The sequence below is a fragment of the Nomia melanderi genome, chromosome 2 (assembly GCF_051020985.1).
Source record: "Nomia melanderi isolate GNS246 chromosome 2, iyNomMela1, whole genome shotgun sequence".
Lineage (NCBI taxonomy): Eukaryota > Metazoa > Arthropoda > Insecta > Hymenoptera > Halictidae > Nomia > Nomia melanderi.
The window spans coordinates 10,969,091-10,988,238 of NC_135000.1; the positions used below are offsets into that span (position 1 = coordinate 10,969,091).

At 37.8% G+C, this 19,148-nt stretch overlaps 1 long non-coding RNA gene across 2 annotated transcripts in view; it reads left to right on the plus strand.

The window, feature by feature from the left end:
* LOC143174269 (uncharacterized) overlaps window positions 1-19,148 on the plus strand; it is a 316,575-nt gene that overhangs the window by 3,550 nt on the left and 293,877 nt on the right. The window lies entirely within an intron of this gene.

Consider the following 19,148-nt stretch of genomic DNA (forward strand, 5'->3'; position numbering starts at 1 on the left):
GTATCAATATTTTGTAGGAAAATACTAGTAAAGATATGTGTCGACTTACTTTCCGCGTGAGTTTCTACGTAAACTTAGAATTACACATCTGCCGTTCACAGTTGTCTGATTGAAACTCTCTGGTAAGGTGTAAGCAGTACGTAAACTAAAGCTCCAAAAAATGTAAACAGATTGCTTTTAATGGTAAAATACATATTTTTAAAGTGTGTCGACGCCCTTTCCGCGGCGACTGTATATAGAGACAATGTTTTCGACAAGAACTTTTACTGTATTAATTGTAATTTTTAATAATGATGGCACTTTAATTATCAATCTCGAATATAAGTTAGCATGATTGGGGCCAGTTTTTCTGGTGCGGTGATGCATGGAGAGGTGCTTCGCCCTCGCTTTTAGTTCATAATCGCTCAAATTTTATACACATTAAAATAAAAATGTAATATATTTCTCATACCTTATGTAATCAATATTACAAAAACATGTCACAGGTATACTTTATATGGGGAAAATTCCGATATTTTGTTCTACAAGGAAAAAATTGTAATGGTACGGACAGCGTTTAGCAACTTTTTTATATAATAAGCAAGGTGCATGTAAAAAATAATAAATTTATTATATTAATATTTTGTTTTCGAACACTCTATATTATGATTATCAAGTTTTTTATTTGATTATACCCGTTTTTTCGTTTACGCGAAGTATCTGTTCCATGTGGATTTGTTTATGCGAAAGAAAATCGCACAAATAGAATCTCTCGGTACAAAAGAAGAAAAAATATTGAAAAGAAAAGTTGGTATATGTTATAGAAATACAGATTTCCTTCATATAGCTTAACATAAAGTTAATAATAATAACAACATTTCAGAAAACAAAAGTAAATTTTATTCGGTGTCACATAATTCAGATCGCATATACATAATGCCGTGTAAGTGGAGGGACGGGTATACGTATCACAAATATGTTCTTTTGTTAATAACTTTTTAGCAAACAATGAATGGCAATTAAAATCGCTTGGAGAGTGCTCAACAGAATGTCCTTTACAATATGTGTGAAGGTCAAGATCAATAAGGTGGAGATTCCTTCCGTATCAGAAAACAAGGACCTCACATGAAGTTTTTGAAATTAATTTCTGAAGGAGTTAACGGATTCTTATAGTTAAAGATTTCAAATTTTATCGTATTCAGAATAACATAATTTGACAGATTATACAAAAAACAAGTTAAAATTTGTCTATTCCTCAAATTATGGTTTAATCATATTGCCTTCTAAAGAGTAGAGGTACTTATCGTGTTTTGAAATAGCAAACTTTGTGTATAAACTTCTAATAATCTTTTGTAGAAATTAAAATCTGCATCGATGGGTGTACCCAAGAATAAAGTATTTATTTTAAAAAGAGTACAATTACACTTAATGTAATTGTATAAATGTAGCATTGGTTTAATTTTTCAATCCCGGTTTTATCTTCATATAATAGTTCCAAATGAATTTGTTATTCTAAATTCTAGATTGATTTTTGAAATGGAAACTTACTTTAATTTTTCCTATACTGTAGTATAGATATTGATGTTTACTTGCTTCCTATGAAGATAACATCGTAGAATCAAGTACTATTTGGACAACATTGAAACATATTAGAGGAACATGTTAAGTTCACGATAAAACGTTAAAATTGTTAAGTACACGATACTGCGATTAATTATACATCTCGACGATATCGTTTGGACACTCTGACCACCAGCTTTAACCATTACAAATTTTTATTTGTAGAAATATATTTAAAGCCAAACGTTTATACGAGCAATCTGCAGACCTTGGAGCATCTGAAAGAAATTGTGGAATTTAAGCGAGCATTACTGTATTTAAGATATTCATTTGTAATTTGTACATCGAATAGTTCATGTACGGGTTTATTATTATAATTTAATGATTAAATATACACATAAACATGCTAACAGTTTGAAATATTACGGGTACGAAAAAATAAGTGGTACCAGTTTTTCTCCTTAAGTTTAATATAATCAACATTTTTAGTGTGGTGGCAACTATTCCACATCGTATAATTTACACTCCAGACTGTAATTAATGATGTATTCATATATGTGGAAGAGTTCCAGTTATCTTTTCTTGATCAACGATAGTTCATGGTAACTATTTTATTAACCCGCATCTCAAGCTACCAATATGGCATGAACTCATATTATGATTGTATTCATTGTCAACTTAACCATCGGAGTACCTACGCATCGGTTCAACGTTCTCGCGAAGCCCTGTGATGTGTCGTGATTGACCCATACAAAACTTTATTTTATTATTTTATAATGTATATGATATTTTTCACTTATAACTAATATTTTCAATTCTAATATTTTTTCATAAGAATATTTTGTACGTTACATACATAATGTAGTATGCATGTCTAATATAGAATGTATGTTACATGTATATAAGTACTTTGGTACAATGTTAAGTAGACAATGTTATTGTGTAGGTTTTGTTTTATATTTAGTTGTCGCTTTGTATATTCTATAAATACACAATGAAATACGTTAAAATCCGATAAAACGGAATGAGAAAGTATTGCTGCACGTGGTCAATATAGATTCGATTTATTGTAGTCACGAAGAGATAACAGCTGGGGAAGAGCCGTATGTACTTCAAAAGAGATTTGCTGGTTTCATCGTATCCTTGGGGAGTCACTCCTGCCATATTTTCTATTTTAGAGGTAAACTCTGATTCCCGCAACCTGTTCAAACACGAGAAAAAGTTCAAATTGAAGTAGAAACCGCTATTTAAAGCTTTCATTTTATCAGTATTGATTATTTCATCTTTCACGGTTTCAATTATATAATTTCTATTTTTCTTTTTGTATTTTTATCTTCCTCGCTGTGGACCGTGCCTTTCTTGCAATTGTTTTACGTGATAAGTTATTCATATGATTTTTGCGCATTTAGAATATAGTAAACAAATCAAACACAGCATTTTACATATATGTTTCATACATATGATATTTCGATGCAGCCAGGACGGGAATAGAGTATACCATACGTTAAATATATGTTGACACATTGCGTACCAAGAATGGGAAATGTTTTTATACAAATACCTACTTATGAAGCTTCGCTAATTACCGCATGATTATAAAAATGTAAAATCTTACCGGAATCAATTATTTGTTTAAAATATGTTACATAACAATAAGATATTATATTTTTCTACGTTTAGCGATGTAAGTTAATCTCATTGAGAACTGTCAGCCACGTAACTCAGTTTTCTGAAAATTAGCCGGCACGCATGTGTTAATATTACCATAGCAAAAGTGATTAACAGCGTCACACACACAGGGTGTAACAAAATTATTGCGCACAAATAATGGGGCGTATATAACTCACCAAACTGAGTAAAAAAACCTCAGTGAACATGGGTTCAAAACTCAATAGTTTCCGAGATAAAAATAGATTTTGTTGCAACACTAAAAATAATGTATGGAGACCGATCCAAAACACCGAATCATCTTAAAAAATATGAAAGATACGAACAAACGTGTCAAACAAAAGTTACAGCGTATGAAATACTACATGTCTCAAAAATGGCTGTCCTTCTCAGGAAAATCAACTGACTCCTGCGAGGGAGTGGACTGTACCAACGGATACTTTGTAGCCATTAAAAATATATTTCATGCTCACTCTCAACAGTATGGATGGTCGAACGTGCCTGCGGGTGGTCGCGACCGCGCGAATTTTGACTATGGACGAAAGATTACAGTGCGAGCGAGAAGGTTGTGAATGTAAGAAAAAAAGAGCGAATGGGGTGTGCTTTAAAAGCAAGTGAGAATGCGTGGACGCGTGATTTTTTGGTGCGATTAGCGAGCGACCTGTTGTGTGTTTAGCGTAGCAATAGTATTTTGTGTAGTCCTTGTTATAGCTTTTTATTAATAAACTGTTTTTGTTATTATTTTGTTATTTACTTTGAGTTTCGTGCAATTACCAATCACCAAGAACGTCTAACTTCCTACAGTATTAGATATTTTTATCGTGCCTGATAGTGAGGATTCGAAAATCCCTCCTTTTTCTTTTGTTAATTCTTTAAAATCAAGTGATTTGACATCTAATGTAATATAGTTCCTGAAAAAATACATATCCAATGTGATTTAAGTATAACCTAATTACTTGGCAAAATTTGGATCGCGTTGTGTTTCTTTGAAGATAGTGAATCTATCGAAAACATAGAAATATTCTTTGATCTTTTCCTATGGTCATTGTTTGTTCGAGGAAACCAATAAATACGCAAAACAGTTAATGAAATCGTCTACAGGGAGACAGCCATCAGGAATACAGACATAGAAATCGGTTAGATGAAGACAACATTGGTAGCAACATTAGTAATACTGGAAGTGGGTATTACCAAACGACTTATCATTTCATTCGTATTGAACAAACAATTCGCAAAACATACTATGATTTCAGAAAATGTTTGCATGAAATTCTGATTATCTTAAAATGTTTTTATTAGCTACATGGGTAAATGACAATTTATGTTTTCCGTTTAACCTCGAAAAATATGACCCACGCGATAAATTTGATTAAATAATATATTTAAATTATGTTATACGACACATGAAGAATTTTCCATCAACAGGTTATCAGTAAGGGCGTTTTGTTATTTCAGTGTCACTCAATATCTGCTAAATAAGAAATATCATCGGCGTGCTATCTAAATTTTGAATGCTATACGACAAATCATTGAAATATTGTTTAAACTTTTATTGATTTTGCAATGGAAAGGAAAAAACTATTAACAAGAATAATGAATCAAAAAGGCATGCCCTAGGATATCACGTTGTAGTGAAATTAGTTTTAAGAAGAAAGTAATCATGTAAATATGGGACACTGTGTTTTTATACATAATTTTTTCAGCAGAATTAATTCAGTGAAATATTGGGTCGGGGAAAAAGAAATCCATTATTTTTACGTGAACTTCGAGACTTTATTTAACATGTTTCGGATTGTTCGATTTGGGTCAAATATGCACCGTTTTGTTCTATAATTTGTTGCCATTTTAAAGGTAGCTTCATAATGCCTCTCTCATAGATGTCTTGGTTCCTATTGACGAAAAAATCTAGTAATCGATTTTCTGTATGAATCGATAAGTTCTCGGTATGAAGTTTTCCTATCTTCATTTAACAAGTCTGATTTTCTGTCTTTAAATAATTTCAACTCTGTCTCCAACGATGTTGTTGTATTCTGCATTCACGCATATTATAATTTCGTATTATTGATTCTATGTATGATTTCTGATTTAAACTGACCATCTTCTGCCAGCAATTCTTTGAATTATGCCTTTGTTTTTTGCAATGCGAGCAGCATGTTGTCTTTGTCCTATTGAACGCTGTTGTTTATTTTGGTGGTACTTGTTTGGGACCTCTTGAATGTAATGGCCCCTTTGTGGTTCACACACTCTTCCATATTCCTGGGTCTTTCAAGCTTGGGTAATAATACTCTGCTTGTTTCAGTCCATGTAAATTTATTTGTCTGGTAACCCTGCTAGTGATATATTTAATTTCGTTAGATCTTCATTCCGAGTCTCGGCACCAGCTTCACTTAGATTGTTAGCCAAACCTCTTGCGGTGGTTGGGGGTATAGTTATTAATTTCGCCTAGATTTTTAGTATATCACAAAATAGACTAACGTAAACGCGAAAAGTAGTTAGCAGGGTAAAAACCAACTGACTCTTTGCGCGATTGCTGAAGGTTTTTTAAACGAAATTCTTCTAGAAAAATCGCGCGGCAAATAAACGCGGCCAGACGTGCGGGAAAAAAGTCAAAAATCCCAACTTTCTCTTTTTGTCCAAAAAAGTTCTAGTCAGCCGGAGCCTCATTAGCCGATATGTAAGATGTACGTTGCCAGGCTTGCCAGGGTCATGGGTACTTCGAAAATGGAAAAATAAAAAAGAGGAAGTTGGTAGCAACAAAACCACTACACTCTTCTATTCGATATGTACGCCAATATAAATTCTTCATTCTTTATTTTTGTTTGATAACCTATTTGTTCAATTGCATAATCCTTACTCTTGATTTGGATTGACGGACATGCTCTAACGCTAGCCATACTTTGAATCCGGCGATGCAGTTTCTACATGGACTTGCTGGTTTACTTCAATATGCACGCTTATTGCTGCACCGCCCTAACGTCACAGAATTTCTGTAATCTCCTTAGCTCTATCGTATCTTTGTTATTTATAGTGACGTTACTCAGAACTGTAGTAATAATCTGATAACTTTGCAATTTGCACGCCTATTTTTGAATTGTCACCCGTTTTTTTATTTCTGTTTCTATTCTACTTGCTATCGTACTCATCGAAAGAAAAAAAATTTGGTACTTGAAACCACGTGGCAGATTTTAGGTTATATTAGTCACTTGCGTCGTTGTGCTCATCACCGTTGAAAGGGATCGGGCAAGATATGGTAGATATGGGTGTAGAATATTTATAGATCCATTTTATTTACTGTACAACTACGAACTAAACTTAATAGTAATACATTTATAACAATACAAAAAAGAAAATTGTCTGACGAAATACGCTCATGCTGACATCTTTCGGGTCTAACGTGTTTCACTCTACTCTACACTTTAATGGCGGGCCACAGAACGCACATACCCATAAGACACAACATAATATCACCATAAATGTGAAGTAAGTATTATAATTCTATGTATAAAAAGAGGAAATCCTCTCTTTCTTATAACACAAATATACAGAATTTTATATATAACAAGAGATATTTGTGAAAAATTGTCAGTACCAGTAAGCACATTGTATTTTGTCAACGGGTGTACGTATGTGATAACATATGCGATTGGTACTCAGCCGTTACACGGCTGTTGAAAAACGAAATGTGAATAAATCTAAATTCGATTTTGACCTTATATCAATGTTCATTATTGTTCCACGTGTTCAAGTAAATGAATAAGCTTGCTAACAATGAAATTATTCGCTTCCGAAATTATTTGAGGATATCTGATAACTTGAATATCGAGTAAAATCGAATCAAATGAAGTGTGAGACAAGCTTATCGCAGCATTCTAAACAGTACTCTGTAAGACTTGTAAATGTTCTGAGATATTGTGATTTAGTAATTATTAGTTGTCCTGAAATTAGTTAGAGGCTTAAAATTAAGATAATACCACGATTTTGTTGAACATAAAAATTGCGCATCAAATATGTGTCTATATTTTTACTTTAATTATTAATTAATTTTTAATTAATTATATTCCCAAATATAGTTATTTATTTATATTGTTTAATATCATAAATGAATAGAAATTATTTTTCAATGGAAGTGTTTGATTACTTGACATATGCCAATTAAGACCTTTTTATTTATCTAAATCAGTACTGTAAACCTTTAAAGTTTTAAACTCACTCGAAAAAATCCATCTCATGCGCTGCCGATGCAACAAATCTGGAGATTTGAGTGTAAAAAGAGGAGAGTGCCATAAAGAAGTGCTTTTGGGTATTGAAGGGCCTCGATTCAGCAACGATCCAGGGCTGATCCTCCTTAATCACTATATAGTCCCTAGGTGAAAGCACCTCTGAGTAAGAAGCAATTTCTGCGGTTTTCGCTTACAAAAGGTATTGCATGTAGCGTCATTTGAGAGGTACCCAAGAATGGTGGAGCCATTCGTTAAGTATCTTGAGAATTATCTTTTAACTTCAGTGAAAAGACGAGGGAATGAGACTACTGGTAAAACTGGACATTTCAAATCAATTCCATCGTCGCCTCTTAATCAGTTTATTTGACTTACGCATTTAAAAACTTTCTTAACGCTCTTGATGATAAGGAATTTTTCTGTTCCTTTGCATTCTTTACTTATCAGTATAATATTTGAACCTATTAGCAGGACTTGATTTTATGTTTCACCGAATGTACTTTGCGTTGTTCACAAAAAGAACCTCGGAACGAGACAGGGTCAAGAGAGGTCTCTTGCTGTGTTTACGTGTAACCATATTAACGAATATCTAATTAGTATAAAAAATTAGATACGGAAAGATGAAAGCTGACGAATAAGACACGCGTTCCGTTCAAGGCTTATCTCGTGGACAACGCGGAGCACTTACACATTTGTGATTTAAACCAAAATTAATGGTTCGCTTTTGTATGTACATTTTTTTACACGTTTAATAACAACTGTGCGCAATAAAACAATCATTCCTGTAACAAGTATCGTTTATATTTTTAATATGAAAAGACATTTGTATAAAATTATATCAGTTATTTATATAACTTCTTATGAATCATTAGAACAATCACACTTTGCATATTTTTAGGTATTTACAGACAATACGATTACAAACGACGTTCATTATACTTAATAAGAAACATAAAGGGTATAGCAGGATAAGGGGACAAAAGTGCCCTTAAACCGATTTTTCCTTTGATAGCTTACCTATAGAAAACATTGTACGCCAATTTTCAACCATCTAGCTCGACTAGAAAGGTAATCATAGGATAAATTCGAATTATTAGTTTTTCTCCCATGTTCTCTATTTAATGGCATGTAAAAATTGTGAAAAATTTCGCAGACATTTGACACTGACACAACGTTCTACAAACAACTGAAGCCTATACAAGTATGTTTTGATGTATGTATGTCTATAATTACCACGATGTAGAGTGACCGAAAAAAGTATTCATACACCATTATACGCTCTAGTTTGAACAGTGGTAATTTGATTTGTAGGATGTTATTTTAACCAGTAGATACATCAAAATGTAGGAAATTAACGCAGCTTTCAAATGATGTATAGTTTATTAAGAGTTAAACATCTCATTACAAAGTATGAAACGAAATTCTTAATGAGTACAAATATCCGTGGGAAAAAAGTATTCATACAGTTGCCATCAAATGAAAGAATTGGAATTAAAATAATAAAATAAGGGGAATCCCACTTTGCACATTCTTTTGTTTCTTAATTCTGATGATACTTCATTTAGTGTTCTGCTTTCCGTGGTAGTCAAACGTCACATTGTTACAATGAGTACTAAAAGCAAAGAAACCACTGTAGAAGAAAGAAAATCTCTTCGAAATATTGATGAAATAGTGGGAAAAAGTCATGCCACCATCCAATACATTGTAAATAAATACAAACAATTAAAAACAGTCGAAAATAAACATCGCATTGGACAACCGGCTAAATGAAGTGAGACGGACGAAAGACTTATAATACGAAAAGTAAAGGAAAATCCTTTCAGAAGTGCTCCTACGATTGCAAAAGAACTGGAGGCAGCTACTGGAAAACAAGTTTGCTCGAAAACATTATCTAATAAGCTTAAAGAAGCTGGATATTTTGCTCGGGTTGCTAGGAGAAAACCATATATTAGCAAGGTAAATCGGGAGAAACGACTTAAATTTGCTAAAACCTACTTGAATAAGCCATTAAATTTTTGGAAACATGTAATTTTTTCGGATGAAAGCAAATTTAATGTTTGGGGGTCGAATGGACGGGAATTAGTGTGGAGAAAAAGTGGAACAGCTTTAAATATTCGAAATATAAAACCCACAGTAAAGTACGGCGGTGGTAGTGTTATGGTATGGGGCTGCACGAGTGCTGGTGGTTTGGGAAATTTACAGTTTAATGATGGAATAATGGACAAATATGGTTATCTGAATATTCTGAAAAATTGCATATATCAGATTGTTATTATTTTCAACAAGATAACGATCCCAAGCACAAATCTCATTTAATTAGAGAATGGTTATTGTATAACACACCGCATGTTTTAGAAACACTCCCACAATCCCCCGATATAAATCCGATAGAACACATATGGGAAGATTTAAAACGCCGTGTACAAAAATACCCAGTTTCAAACAGAAATGATTTGAAGAATACGTTAATGCAAGAATGGGGGAAAATCGATGAAAGTACAACAAATAATTTGGTTTCATCGATGCTCAAGCGATTACAAGCCATTATAGGTAGTAAAGGGTATCGTACGAAATATTAATTTGTTCATACGCGTATATTTCATTTGTTTATTTTGAAAAAAGGTGCTGTATGAATACTTTTTTCCCACAGATATTTGTACTCATCAAGAATTTCATTTCATACTTTGTAATGAGATGTTTAACTCTTAATAAACTACACATCATTTGAAAGGTGTGTTAATTTCCTACATTTTGATGGATCTGCTGGTTAAAATAATATCCTACAAATCAAGTTACACAACAAACACAACAAACCCACATTTAGATTCATATAGTGAATACTCTTTTGAAATATGTATATTATCCGTGGGATGAGTACTGTTGCGATTTTCTGAATGGTGCACCTGCAGATCTTACGCAGTCACGTAGGGGAGTTAATGTAATCTATGATTAGTGGTATTGTCGTTAGGTATGTAGCTACTTGACTTGCTGTGACATTTGCTCTTCGTGAAGTGTATCTTTCTCCTCGTGCATTGACTAATAAATTTCATTGATTAAATGTATGTGCTTACTGTACACTTTACACCTACTTAGCCATTACTGGTTTCTTAAGTGTTGGCGGCCATGCATATTAAATAGCGTCGCAATCGAATGATGAGTATCATATTATTCAGTCTGCGAAAGATTTCTGATACGAATATAATAGACTCGATGCGGTATTAATGCTAGAAACACTAATTTAGAGTTAATCGAACCCACCAAATTGAAAGTATGAAAGGGATATTGTTTCTGATTTTTAAAAATTTCATAAAATCATTTATTACTGTTTGCACTTTTAATTGTATTATTAAAAATATGTGAGTTGCAAATGTACCGTTTGGTATTTTACGATTTTCTGGTCATTGGGGAAAAGAACATACAGAGACACACTTCACAGGAAAATCTAGAGAAATTTATAGAGAAGAGGGTTAAGCATTCTGCGAAGAAATTACTAGACATCATCCATCTCTCGGAAAATCTCTATTCTGTCATGCGGACGCACTTCCTTGATGGCGGCCTTGCATGCCTCTCTCTGCTATACAATGTTTATATCAAAGCGATTCTCCTGTATTATTATTATTAGAACTATTAGAACCGGTGAGTTAAATGAGGCCAGGTAATATCCCCAAATCTGGTTCAAAGGGGTGACACGGTCTCTTTGATGCAGGACACTGTCTACAAGTACAGAGACATACATAAGCCGGGGATGAATGTTTCTCTCCGAAGCCAATCCTACAACAGATCGCGAGACCACGGAAAGGAACATTGGGGAAAATATAGCCAGTGCAGCATTAGGGAGTAGCGAGAAATTTGTGATGGCTCTGCCAAAACCTCGATGAAATAGCGTAACTGTCATTTGACTAAATACAGCACAGATTCTTGGCAACGTAATCACCTCGGGACCTAGGTATTGTGCTCTTCTCTGACCTCCGGCTCTTTCTTCCACTCGGATATTACATTTCCCGCACAACATCCGCATTACAGCTACAAAGGATCGGTGACTTTTCTGTAGCAGTTTGTGAATCACTGCGCCACGGTTCAGGAAGATGACTACCAGAAAATGGACGTCAAAGATGAGATCCTCGTGATTAGAATAATTCCAAGTCTCTTCTTTCCCATTTTGAACGTAATAAATAAAAGTAAATTAAATATAATTTATTTAACCTGAAGCAATTTTGTATCAGATGTAAGAAATACGTATGTAACAAACATTCGCATAATGTAGTGCAGTTGACCCACTACGTCCATGCCAAGCTCCAACAAGTTCTGAGGGACGAGAGGCTAGGGAGCTTGGCCGCACGCTCCATCTTGGTTCTTCTAGAAAACATAGTAGCCGAACTCCCATGTCTCTGGGATTCGGTAAACATAAAAAACCGCTGCTACGCAGAAACGAAATCCGTCGCCAATGTTCGTACATCTCACTTCATCGTGTTCCATTTCGATTGCGTTTTCTGTTGCGCGACTCGGACAATAATAACTGTCGTTTTATAGTTATTGACGTAAACATCCTGAGTGGAAGAGTCCCCTTGCTCCTGTGCGCTCTCAGTTTGGCGGAGCTCGGTATGGACGTGGTGGGCCAAATGTAATATGTAATGAATGTGTAGAATGAGGTGGTGGTTATTTACCATCTAGCGTGTCGGTTTTCAGTGTTTTATTTCTAGCGAGTTATATACAAAATCTGTTGCACGTGTGAGTATTAATGACGTACTGTCTATCGACGTTAGTAGTGGACGGTTAACTCGTATCTATCCTAACTCTTGCGGCTGACACGATCCCCACCTTATAAGGAAATTTCTCCTTTCTAAGGAGGAGCCCGATTGGTTTTTTGCCGACTGGCGGATGTTCCGAAAAGTGGCTTACTCCTTGTGCCGTCAGGCCGTTTTGCTTGCCGTTCCATTCAGACCCACTTTTTTATATTATATTATTTTTCTTAAAGCATTGACTAAACAAAAACTGATGTCCCTTAAGCGAAATCTTTAGTCTCAATCAATATGCAAGAGCAGATCCGCACGGTGCTGTAATATGAACCTAAAATCTGTGACCGATCCTTCAGGATCGGCGGGGCCCGAACGAAAAGTCTTACGCCGGTCCGCAGGGACCGGCGTGGTACTGATCGTGTTACAACGCTTTCCTAAATTATTTGTGATGAGCAGCAATGTCTTCTAGTGAGAAAGCTACAGTGCATTACTGACGTGAGCCAAACCGGGCTGTGGAATTTTTTCGAATTCAGTTTAGTTTTTATTAAAAGGGGCAATTTCACCCTACATCATGATAAAATCATTTAATTACTCCGCGCATGTCCAGACAATAGTTTTGGAATTTTTACTTCGTACAGACAACCGACCATATCGTAAACCGGGAATTTCCGAAAGGTCGACTCAATAAAAATACCTACAGGATCGCACTCGCATCAGATATTACCATATACTACATTCAACCGTTCGAAGTGAAAATATTACTAGATATTTTCAGACACTCAACTGTTCGGAGTGACGAGATATCATTCACACATTCAGTCAAGTCCATCGTTCGGGACAAACACATTCAGTCATCGTTCGGGACAAACATTCAACCAGTCAACATTCAGACATTCAGTCATTTTTTCTGTTAGATCATCAGATCCTATCAGATTCTACGAGTCCATTGTTCGGGACAAACTTTCGATCAGATTCAAAGAGATTCTACAAGTCCACCGTTCGGGACAACGTGAATACTCCTTTCAGTTTCGGGAACTACAGTCCATCAGTCGGGATTTAACGCAATCGATCTAATTGTTCAATATTAATTTGGCGGACAAATGTCTAGAAGAGTCGCGTACCGAAAGGTTACTTCGAGATTTACGACCCCGAACAGAATTATAATTCGCGCGGTAATTCGTGACACAACGAAGACACACTACCCTTCGTACATAGTGTATGATCCTTCGAGCCGGATCCCGCGTTCTGTGAAAGTACAGTGCACAAGTGGATCCAAGGAAGGCTGTCAACCATCCGATTCGAGGTCTGACGCTGGGAATCCAGATTGGAAACGGAGCTGCCATGATTCCGGAATAATCAACGACAACGTGCGGTTCCGAGACGAGTCCAGTCGAAATTCAATCAAGGTAGGCACGTTATAGATTTGCCAATCAAATATTTCACATTTCCAATTCCCCATTTTAACCTCATTTCAACCGAAAAATGGCAAACCCAAACACGCAACGAGTTCCCGAAATCGACGACTCGCGCATACCGGCGTTAAAACAAAAGCGGCGGGCCTTTAAAGCTCAAATAACAATGCTCACCAACTTCGTGGGCATATACGAAGATTCCGCGAGCGAACGAGTAAAGCTTCGCAACCGCATCGAACGTCTGCAAAAACATTTCGGTGCGTTCGAAGATATTCAAAACGAGCTCGCCCTACTCGAGAATGTAGAGGACGCGGAACGCGCGAACGCGAAGCGACAACCGAAGCTTTCGACGACGCAATAGCTACCGCGATCGTATTGCTCGATAGTTTAAATCAACCGGCTCCACAATTTAACGGAACGAGTGGAACTTTGAACAGTACAGCTTCACCCACGCCACCATCCTTCGCGCTACCAGTTCAGCTCCCGAAAATTGATTTGCCCAAATTCGACGCACGGATCAAAAAATATATTACGTTTAAAGACGCATTTCAAAAAATGATTCATTCACAATCGGGATTGAGCAACATCCAAAGGTTGCAATACCTCCGGCTGTCGCTAACCGGACGAGTGGAGTAAGCAATCGACGCGTTTACCATCAGCGAGGAAAATTACGACGCCGCCTGGAATCAGCTCCGGGAGATATATGATAACAAGCCACCTTGCTACGCGATACTCCTCCGATGGTCAATGATTCGCCAGAGGCCATACGAGACTTCGTAAACCACATACAATTACACATCAGATCTCTCCAAGCACTCGGCCGTACTTGGGAAGACATAGCCAGCGATTTCCTCACAAGTATGATGCTCTCAAAAATGTCTACGGAGACGCGAAGGGCCTGGGAACGAACGCTCGCGGACACAGAAGTCCCTAAAGCGGTAGACATCTTGAAGCATCTACGAATCGCGTCGCATCAATCGAAGGGGGCAGAAATCGCGCCAACTTATCAGCGGACGAATACGCCTCGCGATCGTCCGACATACAGTTCGCAACGATCTCTGGTTCCGAAACGGAAACCACCACCACCGGCGAAGAGTCAAATCACGTCGTCCCGATGGTCGACGCCATCATCGCGGAAAACACGGCAGACCTACACAACCATCGTTTCCAACTGCAAAATATGCAACGGCGGATCACACGCCGCTTATCAATGTCCGAAATTCCTCGACATGACGATCGAGAATCGGGTTCAAGCAACAAAGAAGGCAAAAATTTGCGAGAATTGCCTTCAATCGGATCACGCGACCGATGACTGCCGAGCTGGACGATGTCGGGTGTGCGACAAGCGCCACAATACAAAGCTTCATCGGGATATTGCAGCACGCGAAGATATTAGAAAAAGCTGACATCCAACTAACTACCAGCGGATGTTAACATTTTTTATAATCCCTACAATAGCAGAGTTAATATCGGAAAGGCAAATAGACCGAACAACCTTACGAATACCGCCAAACATAAAATTAGCAGATCCGCATTTTCACCGGCCGGGAAAAATCGATATGCTGATAGGTGCTGGTCCAGCTTTATCGTGTCTCAGCATCTGATAACACGACCTATCAGATTGAAGCGGTCGAAATCTGATTTTACAAAAGACCCAATTGGGTTGGATCATCGGGGGAAACGTCCCAACCGTCGCTGCCGCACGCACGACACGCAAGACCTTCGTCGCGAATCTGGACTTTAACTTGCTCGCGACGGATCAAGCAAAGTGGCCAAGTTCAAGATACACGGTCTCGAGTGAGATACCTAAAACGAAAAGGGTTATATGTCTCGTAAACTCAACCGTTCGGAGTGACCAGATTCTCACTCGATACTCGTGTATCAAGAAGCTCACGCGAATCGTTGCGTATTGTCCCCGCATTCGATACCGCACCGCAGGACCGCTGACACTTGAAGAAATTCAAAGCGCCAGTCTTCGCGTCATTAAACTGGTTCAATCCACCGCATTTGAACAAGACATCAAGGACCTCCAAACCAAGGAACTCCATTCGAAAAGTAAGCTCTGGCCATTGCATCCGTTTTTGGATGATCAAGGAATATTGTGCGTGGGAGGACGACTACAAAACTCAACCTTACCGTTCTCGAAAAAACATCCCATTTTATTACCTAAGGGGAACCATGTGACCGAGCTCATCATTCGCGACTCGCACAAGGAGAACCATCATGCCAGGTGTAACAGCAACATTATATAACGTACGCCAGAAGTATTGGCCCATTGACGGAAAGAACACAATGTGGAAGATTATCCGTCAATGCGGAAGGTGTTTTCGGGTAAATCCACTGGCCGTAGAATACCCCATGGGCAACCTACCTGCGGCACGTGTCACCGAAAACCGACCTTTTTACAACTGCGGCGTCGACTACTGCGGTCCGTTCTATGTAAAGGAAAGGCGCCACCGAAACCGAGCGCGCGTAAAAACGTATGTTGCAGTGTTTACCTGCTTTTCGACCAAGGCGGTGCACTTAGAGGTAGCAACTGCAGAAAACATTATCGAAGGACGAGGGGCTTTGGCACTTTATGCCGGCGTTATCGCCACATTTCGGCGGATTGCGGGAAGCGGCCGTCAAGTTGTTTAAACACCACGTCAAACGGGTAGTCGGCGAAGAACTTTTCACTCTCGAACAATTCAATGCATTCGTCATTGAAATCGAGGGTATTTTAAATTCACGTCCCCTCACCCCTCTCTCCACCGATCCCAACGATCCATCTGCCCTTACTCCTGGTCATTTCTTGATTGGCGATTCTTTGACTTGTCCTGCTGAGACTGATTTCAGGACAACGCCAGCCAATAGACTTTCCAATTGGCAACATATTCAGAAAGTTAAGTAGGATTTCTGGTCCAGATGGCACAAAGAATACATACACCATCTCAACTTGCGACACAAATGGACAAAGGGATCCCATGACCTCAAGGAAGGGGCAGTGGTCGTGTTAAAAGAAGATCACCTACCTCCTCTCTGCTGGCACTTGGGACGCATCGAACAAGTGCATCCAGGAGGGGATGGCATCATCCGAGCGGTGACCGTACGAACCTCGAATGGTATTTACAAGCGAAACGTGAGGCAACTGGCTCCTCTACCTGAGTCAGAATCTCATTAACAGTGCCGCTAATACTAGAGACTCATAAGTAAATTAGGATAATCGTCGCGTTGTATCTACATTGATCGTTCGTGCCGATTGACGGGGGGAGCATGTTCCGTCCGAAATTTATTTTTATTACAAGGGGCAATTTCACCCTAAATCATGGTAAAATCATTTAGTTACTCCGCGCATGTCCAGACAATAGTTTTCGAATTTTTACTTCGTTCGTATAGACAACCGACCATATCGTAAACCGGGAATTTCCAAAAGGTCAACTCGAACCTCGTTCGCAACGGTTCCTTCAGGCAGGAGTCAATCTAGAGGAAGTTTCCAAGTAATCGGCAAGTCTTTGAGGATCTCCCGCGCGTGGCCATTGCCCTCACCTTCGCGCCAAGAGGGCTGACCAAAGGGCGTCGTCCAAAACGCCTCCGATTTTTTGGAATTATGTGCTGATTGGAAAGTCGAAAATACCCAATCAGTGCACTCGATGCGACCTGAAGGTGTTGTATAAAAACACCTACAGGATTGCACTCGGACACTTTTTACACTCTTTTTATCGCAATACTTTGCAACAAGTCCATCGTTCGGGAGATACACAAGTTCAAGCGAGTCACTCATACGAGACTCATAATCATACGCTCTTAGTAATCACGAATCTATCGTTCGGGACAACGTGAATACTCCTTTCAATTTCGGGAACTACAGTCCATCAGTCGGGATTTAACGCTATCGATTTAAGTGTCCAATATTAATTTGGCGGGCAAGTGTCAAGACGAGTCGCATACCGAAAGGTTACTTCGGGATTTACAACCCCGAACAGAATTAAAATTCGCTTGGTAAATTGCGACACAACGAAAACATAATTCAATTCAAAAACGATGCTAGGAAAATAGGAAGCTGATAAGGTCAGAGAATATCAGAAAAACTCGCCAAGTTTTAAACGGTACACTATTCCGCAGTTTAGTTGAAAATACTTAAATAGCTAAATGCCAATAGTACGTCCTCAATTAGTCAAGATTCACAGACTGAGATTTTTTCTCTCAGATTTAGATAATTAAAGATTTGTCAGGTTTAAAATATCACATTTTATTCAATTAACACTGTGCCATCCGCACGTGTAATCAAGAAGCTTTTGTTTGGCGCCGGTAGGACTCGTTCGGATCATTTCGTCTGTCACCAGGGTTTTCTCGAAGTTTTCGGAAGTTTTATTAATCTCAATAGTTCTCAATTCTGTTCCTCCATTTTCACAAAATTTCGAGGATATATGTAAATAAATGTAAGATATTTTTTTGTATTTGTTCGATAGCTTCTCACACGACACTAACGTGGTGTTACCGGATAGCATAGTGTTAATCATTGCTCAACTCAAATGATAAGAGTGTCTGAGTTAGGTTTGTTTAATGGGGAGACCATTCTGATGGATAAAAAAATCGTCTCTTTTTTTGTAATTTTCTTAAAATGTCAGGTATACAGAATATTTTGGCAAAAGGATTTTTAAAAATTGGAACATCCAAAGAAGTACAATGACGCTCGCTTAAATTCCACAGAAACCTGCTCGGCTAAATTCCATAGCACCAGCCCTACTCTTTCCCCACTGCTTACTGTCTCTCGAGTTCAGTGTAACGCGATCCCAGTAGGCAGAGACAGAAAATGAGTACAATGAGCAGAAACTGGATAGATGTAGTCCGTTGAGCATCGTGGGTCGAGACGCGGGACTTCAAAGCGATACCGCACGTGTTAAATGTAAACATGCAATGAAGAAAATTTCAATTGCAGTAATTTTAACCTTACCTTCTCAAATGTAGTATCGATGGATTGCAGAAATTTTTCTGATTAAAATGAGTCCAAACACGGCGTGTTTACTGGAACATTCCGGTTCGTAGGATCAAAATATTTGTTCAAATTTCAATTTTCCACAAAACCTTTTAAAGTAATGAGACTGATTGTGTATGCGAGATTTTTGTTTCCGCATATGTTACTGGCAAAAATAAGGCCCGCAAGGAGTGATTACGGCCAGAGAATGTGGTTCAATATCTATTGCCTCGGTGACAGGTTGTCTTTCGTAACAATTACCAGCTTGCCACTGTGAGGTCATTAGCACTATCATGAAGCCACTTCTTTCAGTGTACAATCCGTTTAAATACTGCATGTACCATCTTCGTCAGAAGTGTTGTTTGAGTTGCATTATTCTTTGCCATGTTCACAAAGTGTTAACTCTTGCCTCGGAAACATCGATTTCGGAATTGATTTTTAAATGACTACTGAGGTTTCCCACAAATTGCCAAAATAAGGCGATCGGGGAGAAAAAAAATGCCAATTTATTTCTTCTGTTGGGCAGTGTTTAGCCACCTTGTGAGCCTCTTCAACTTTTAATAGGAAGGCTCGAGCTTTAAGAATTTCGTTTTTTTTCCTGAACAAAATTTGTGCCATTATC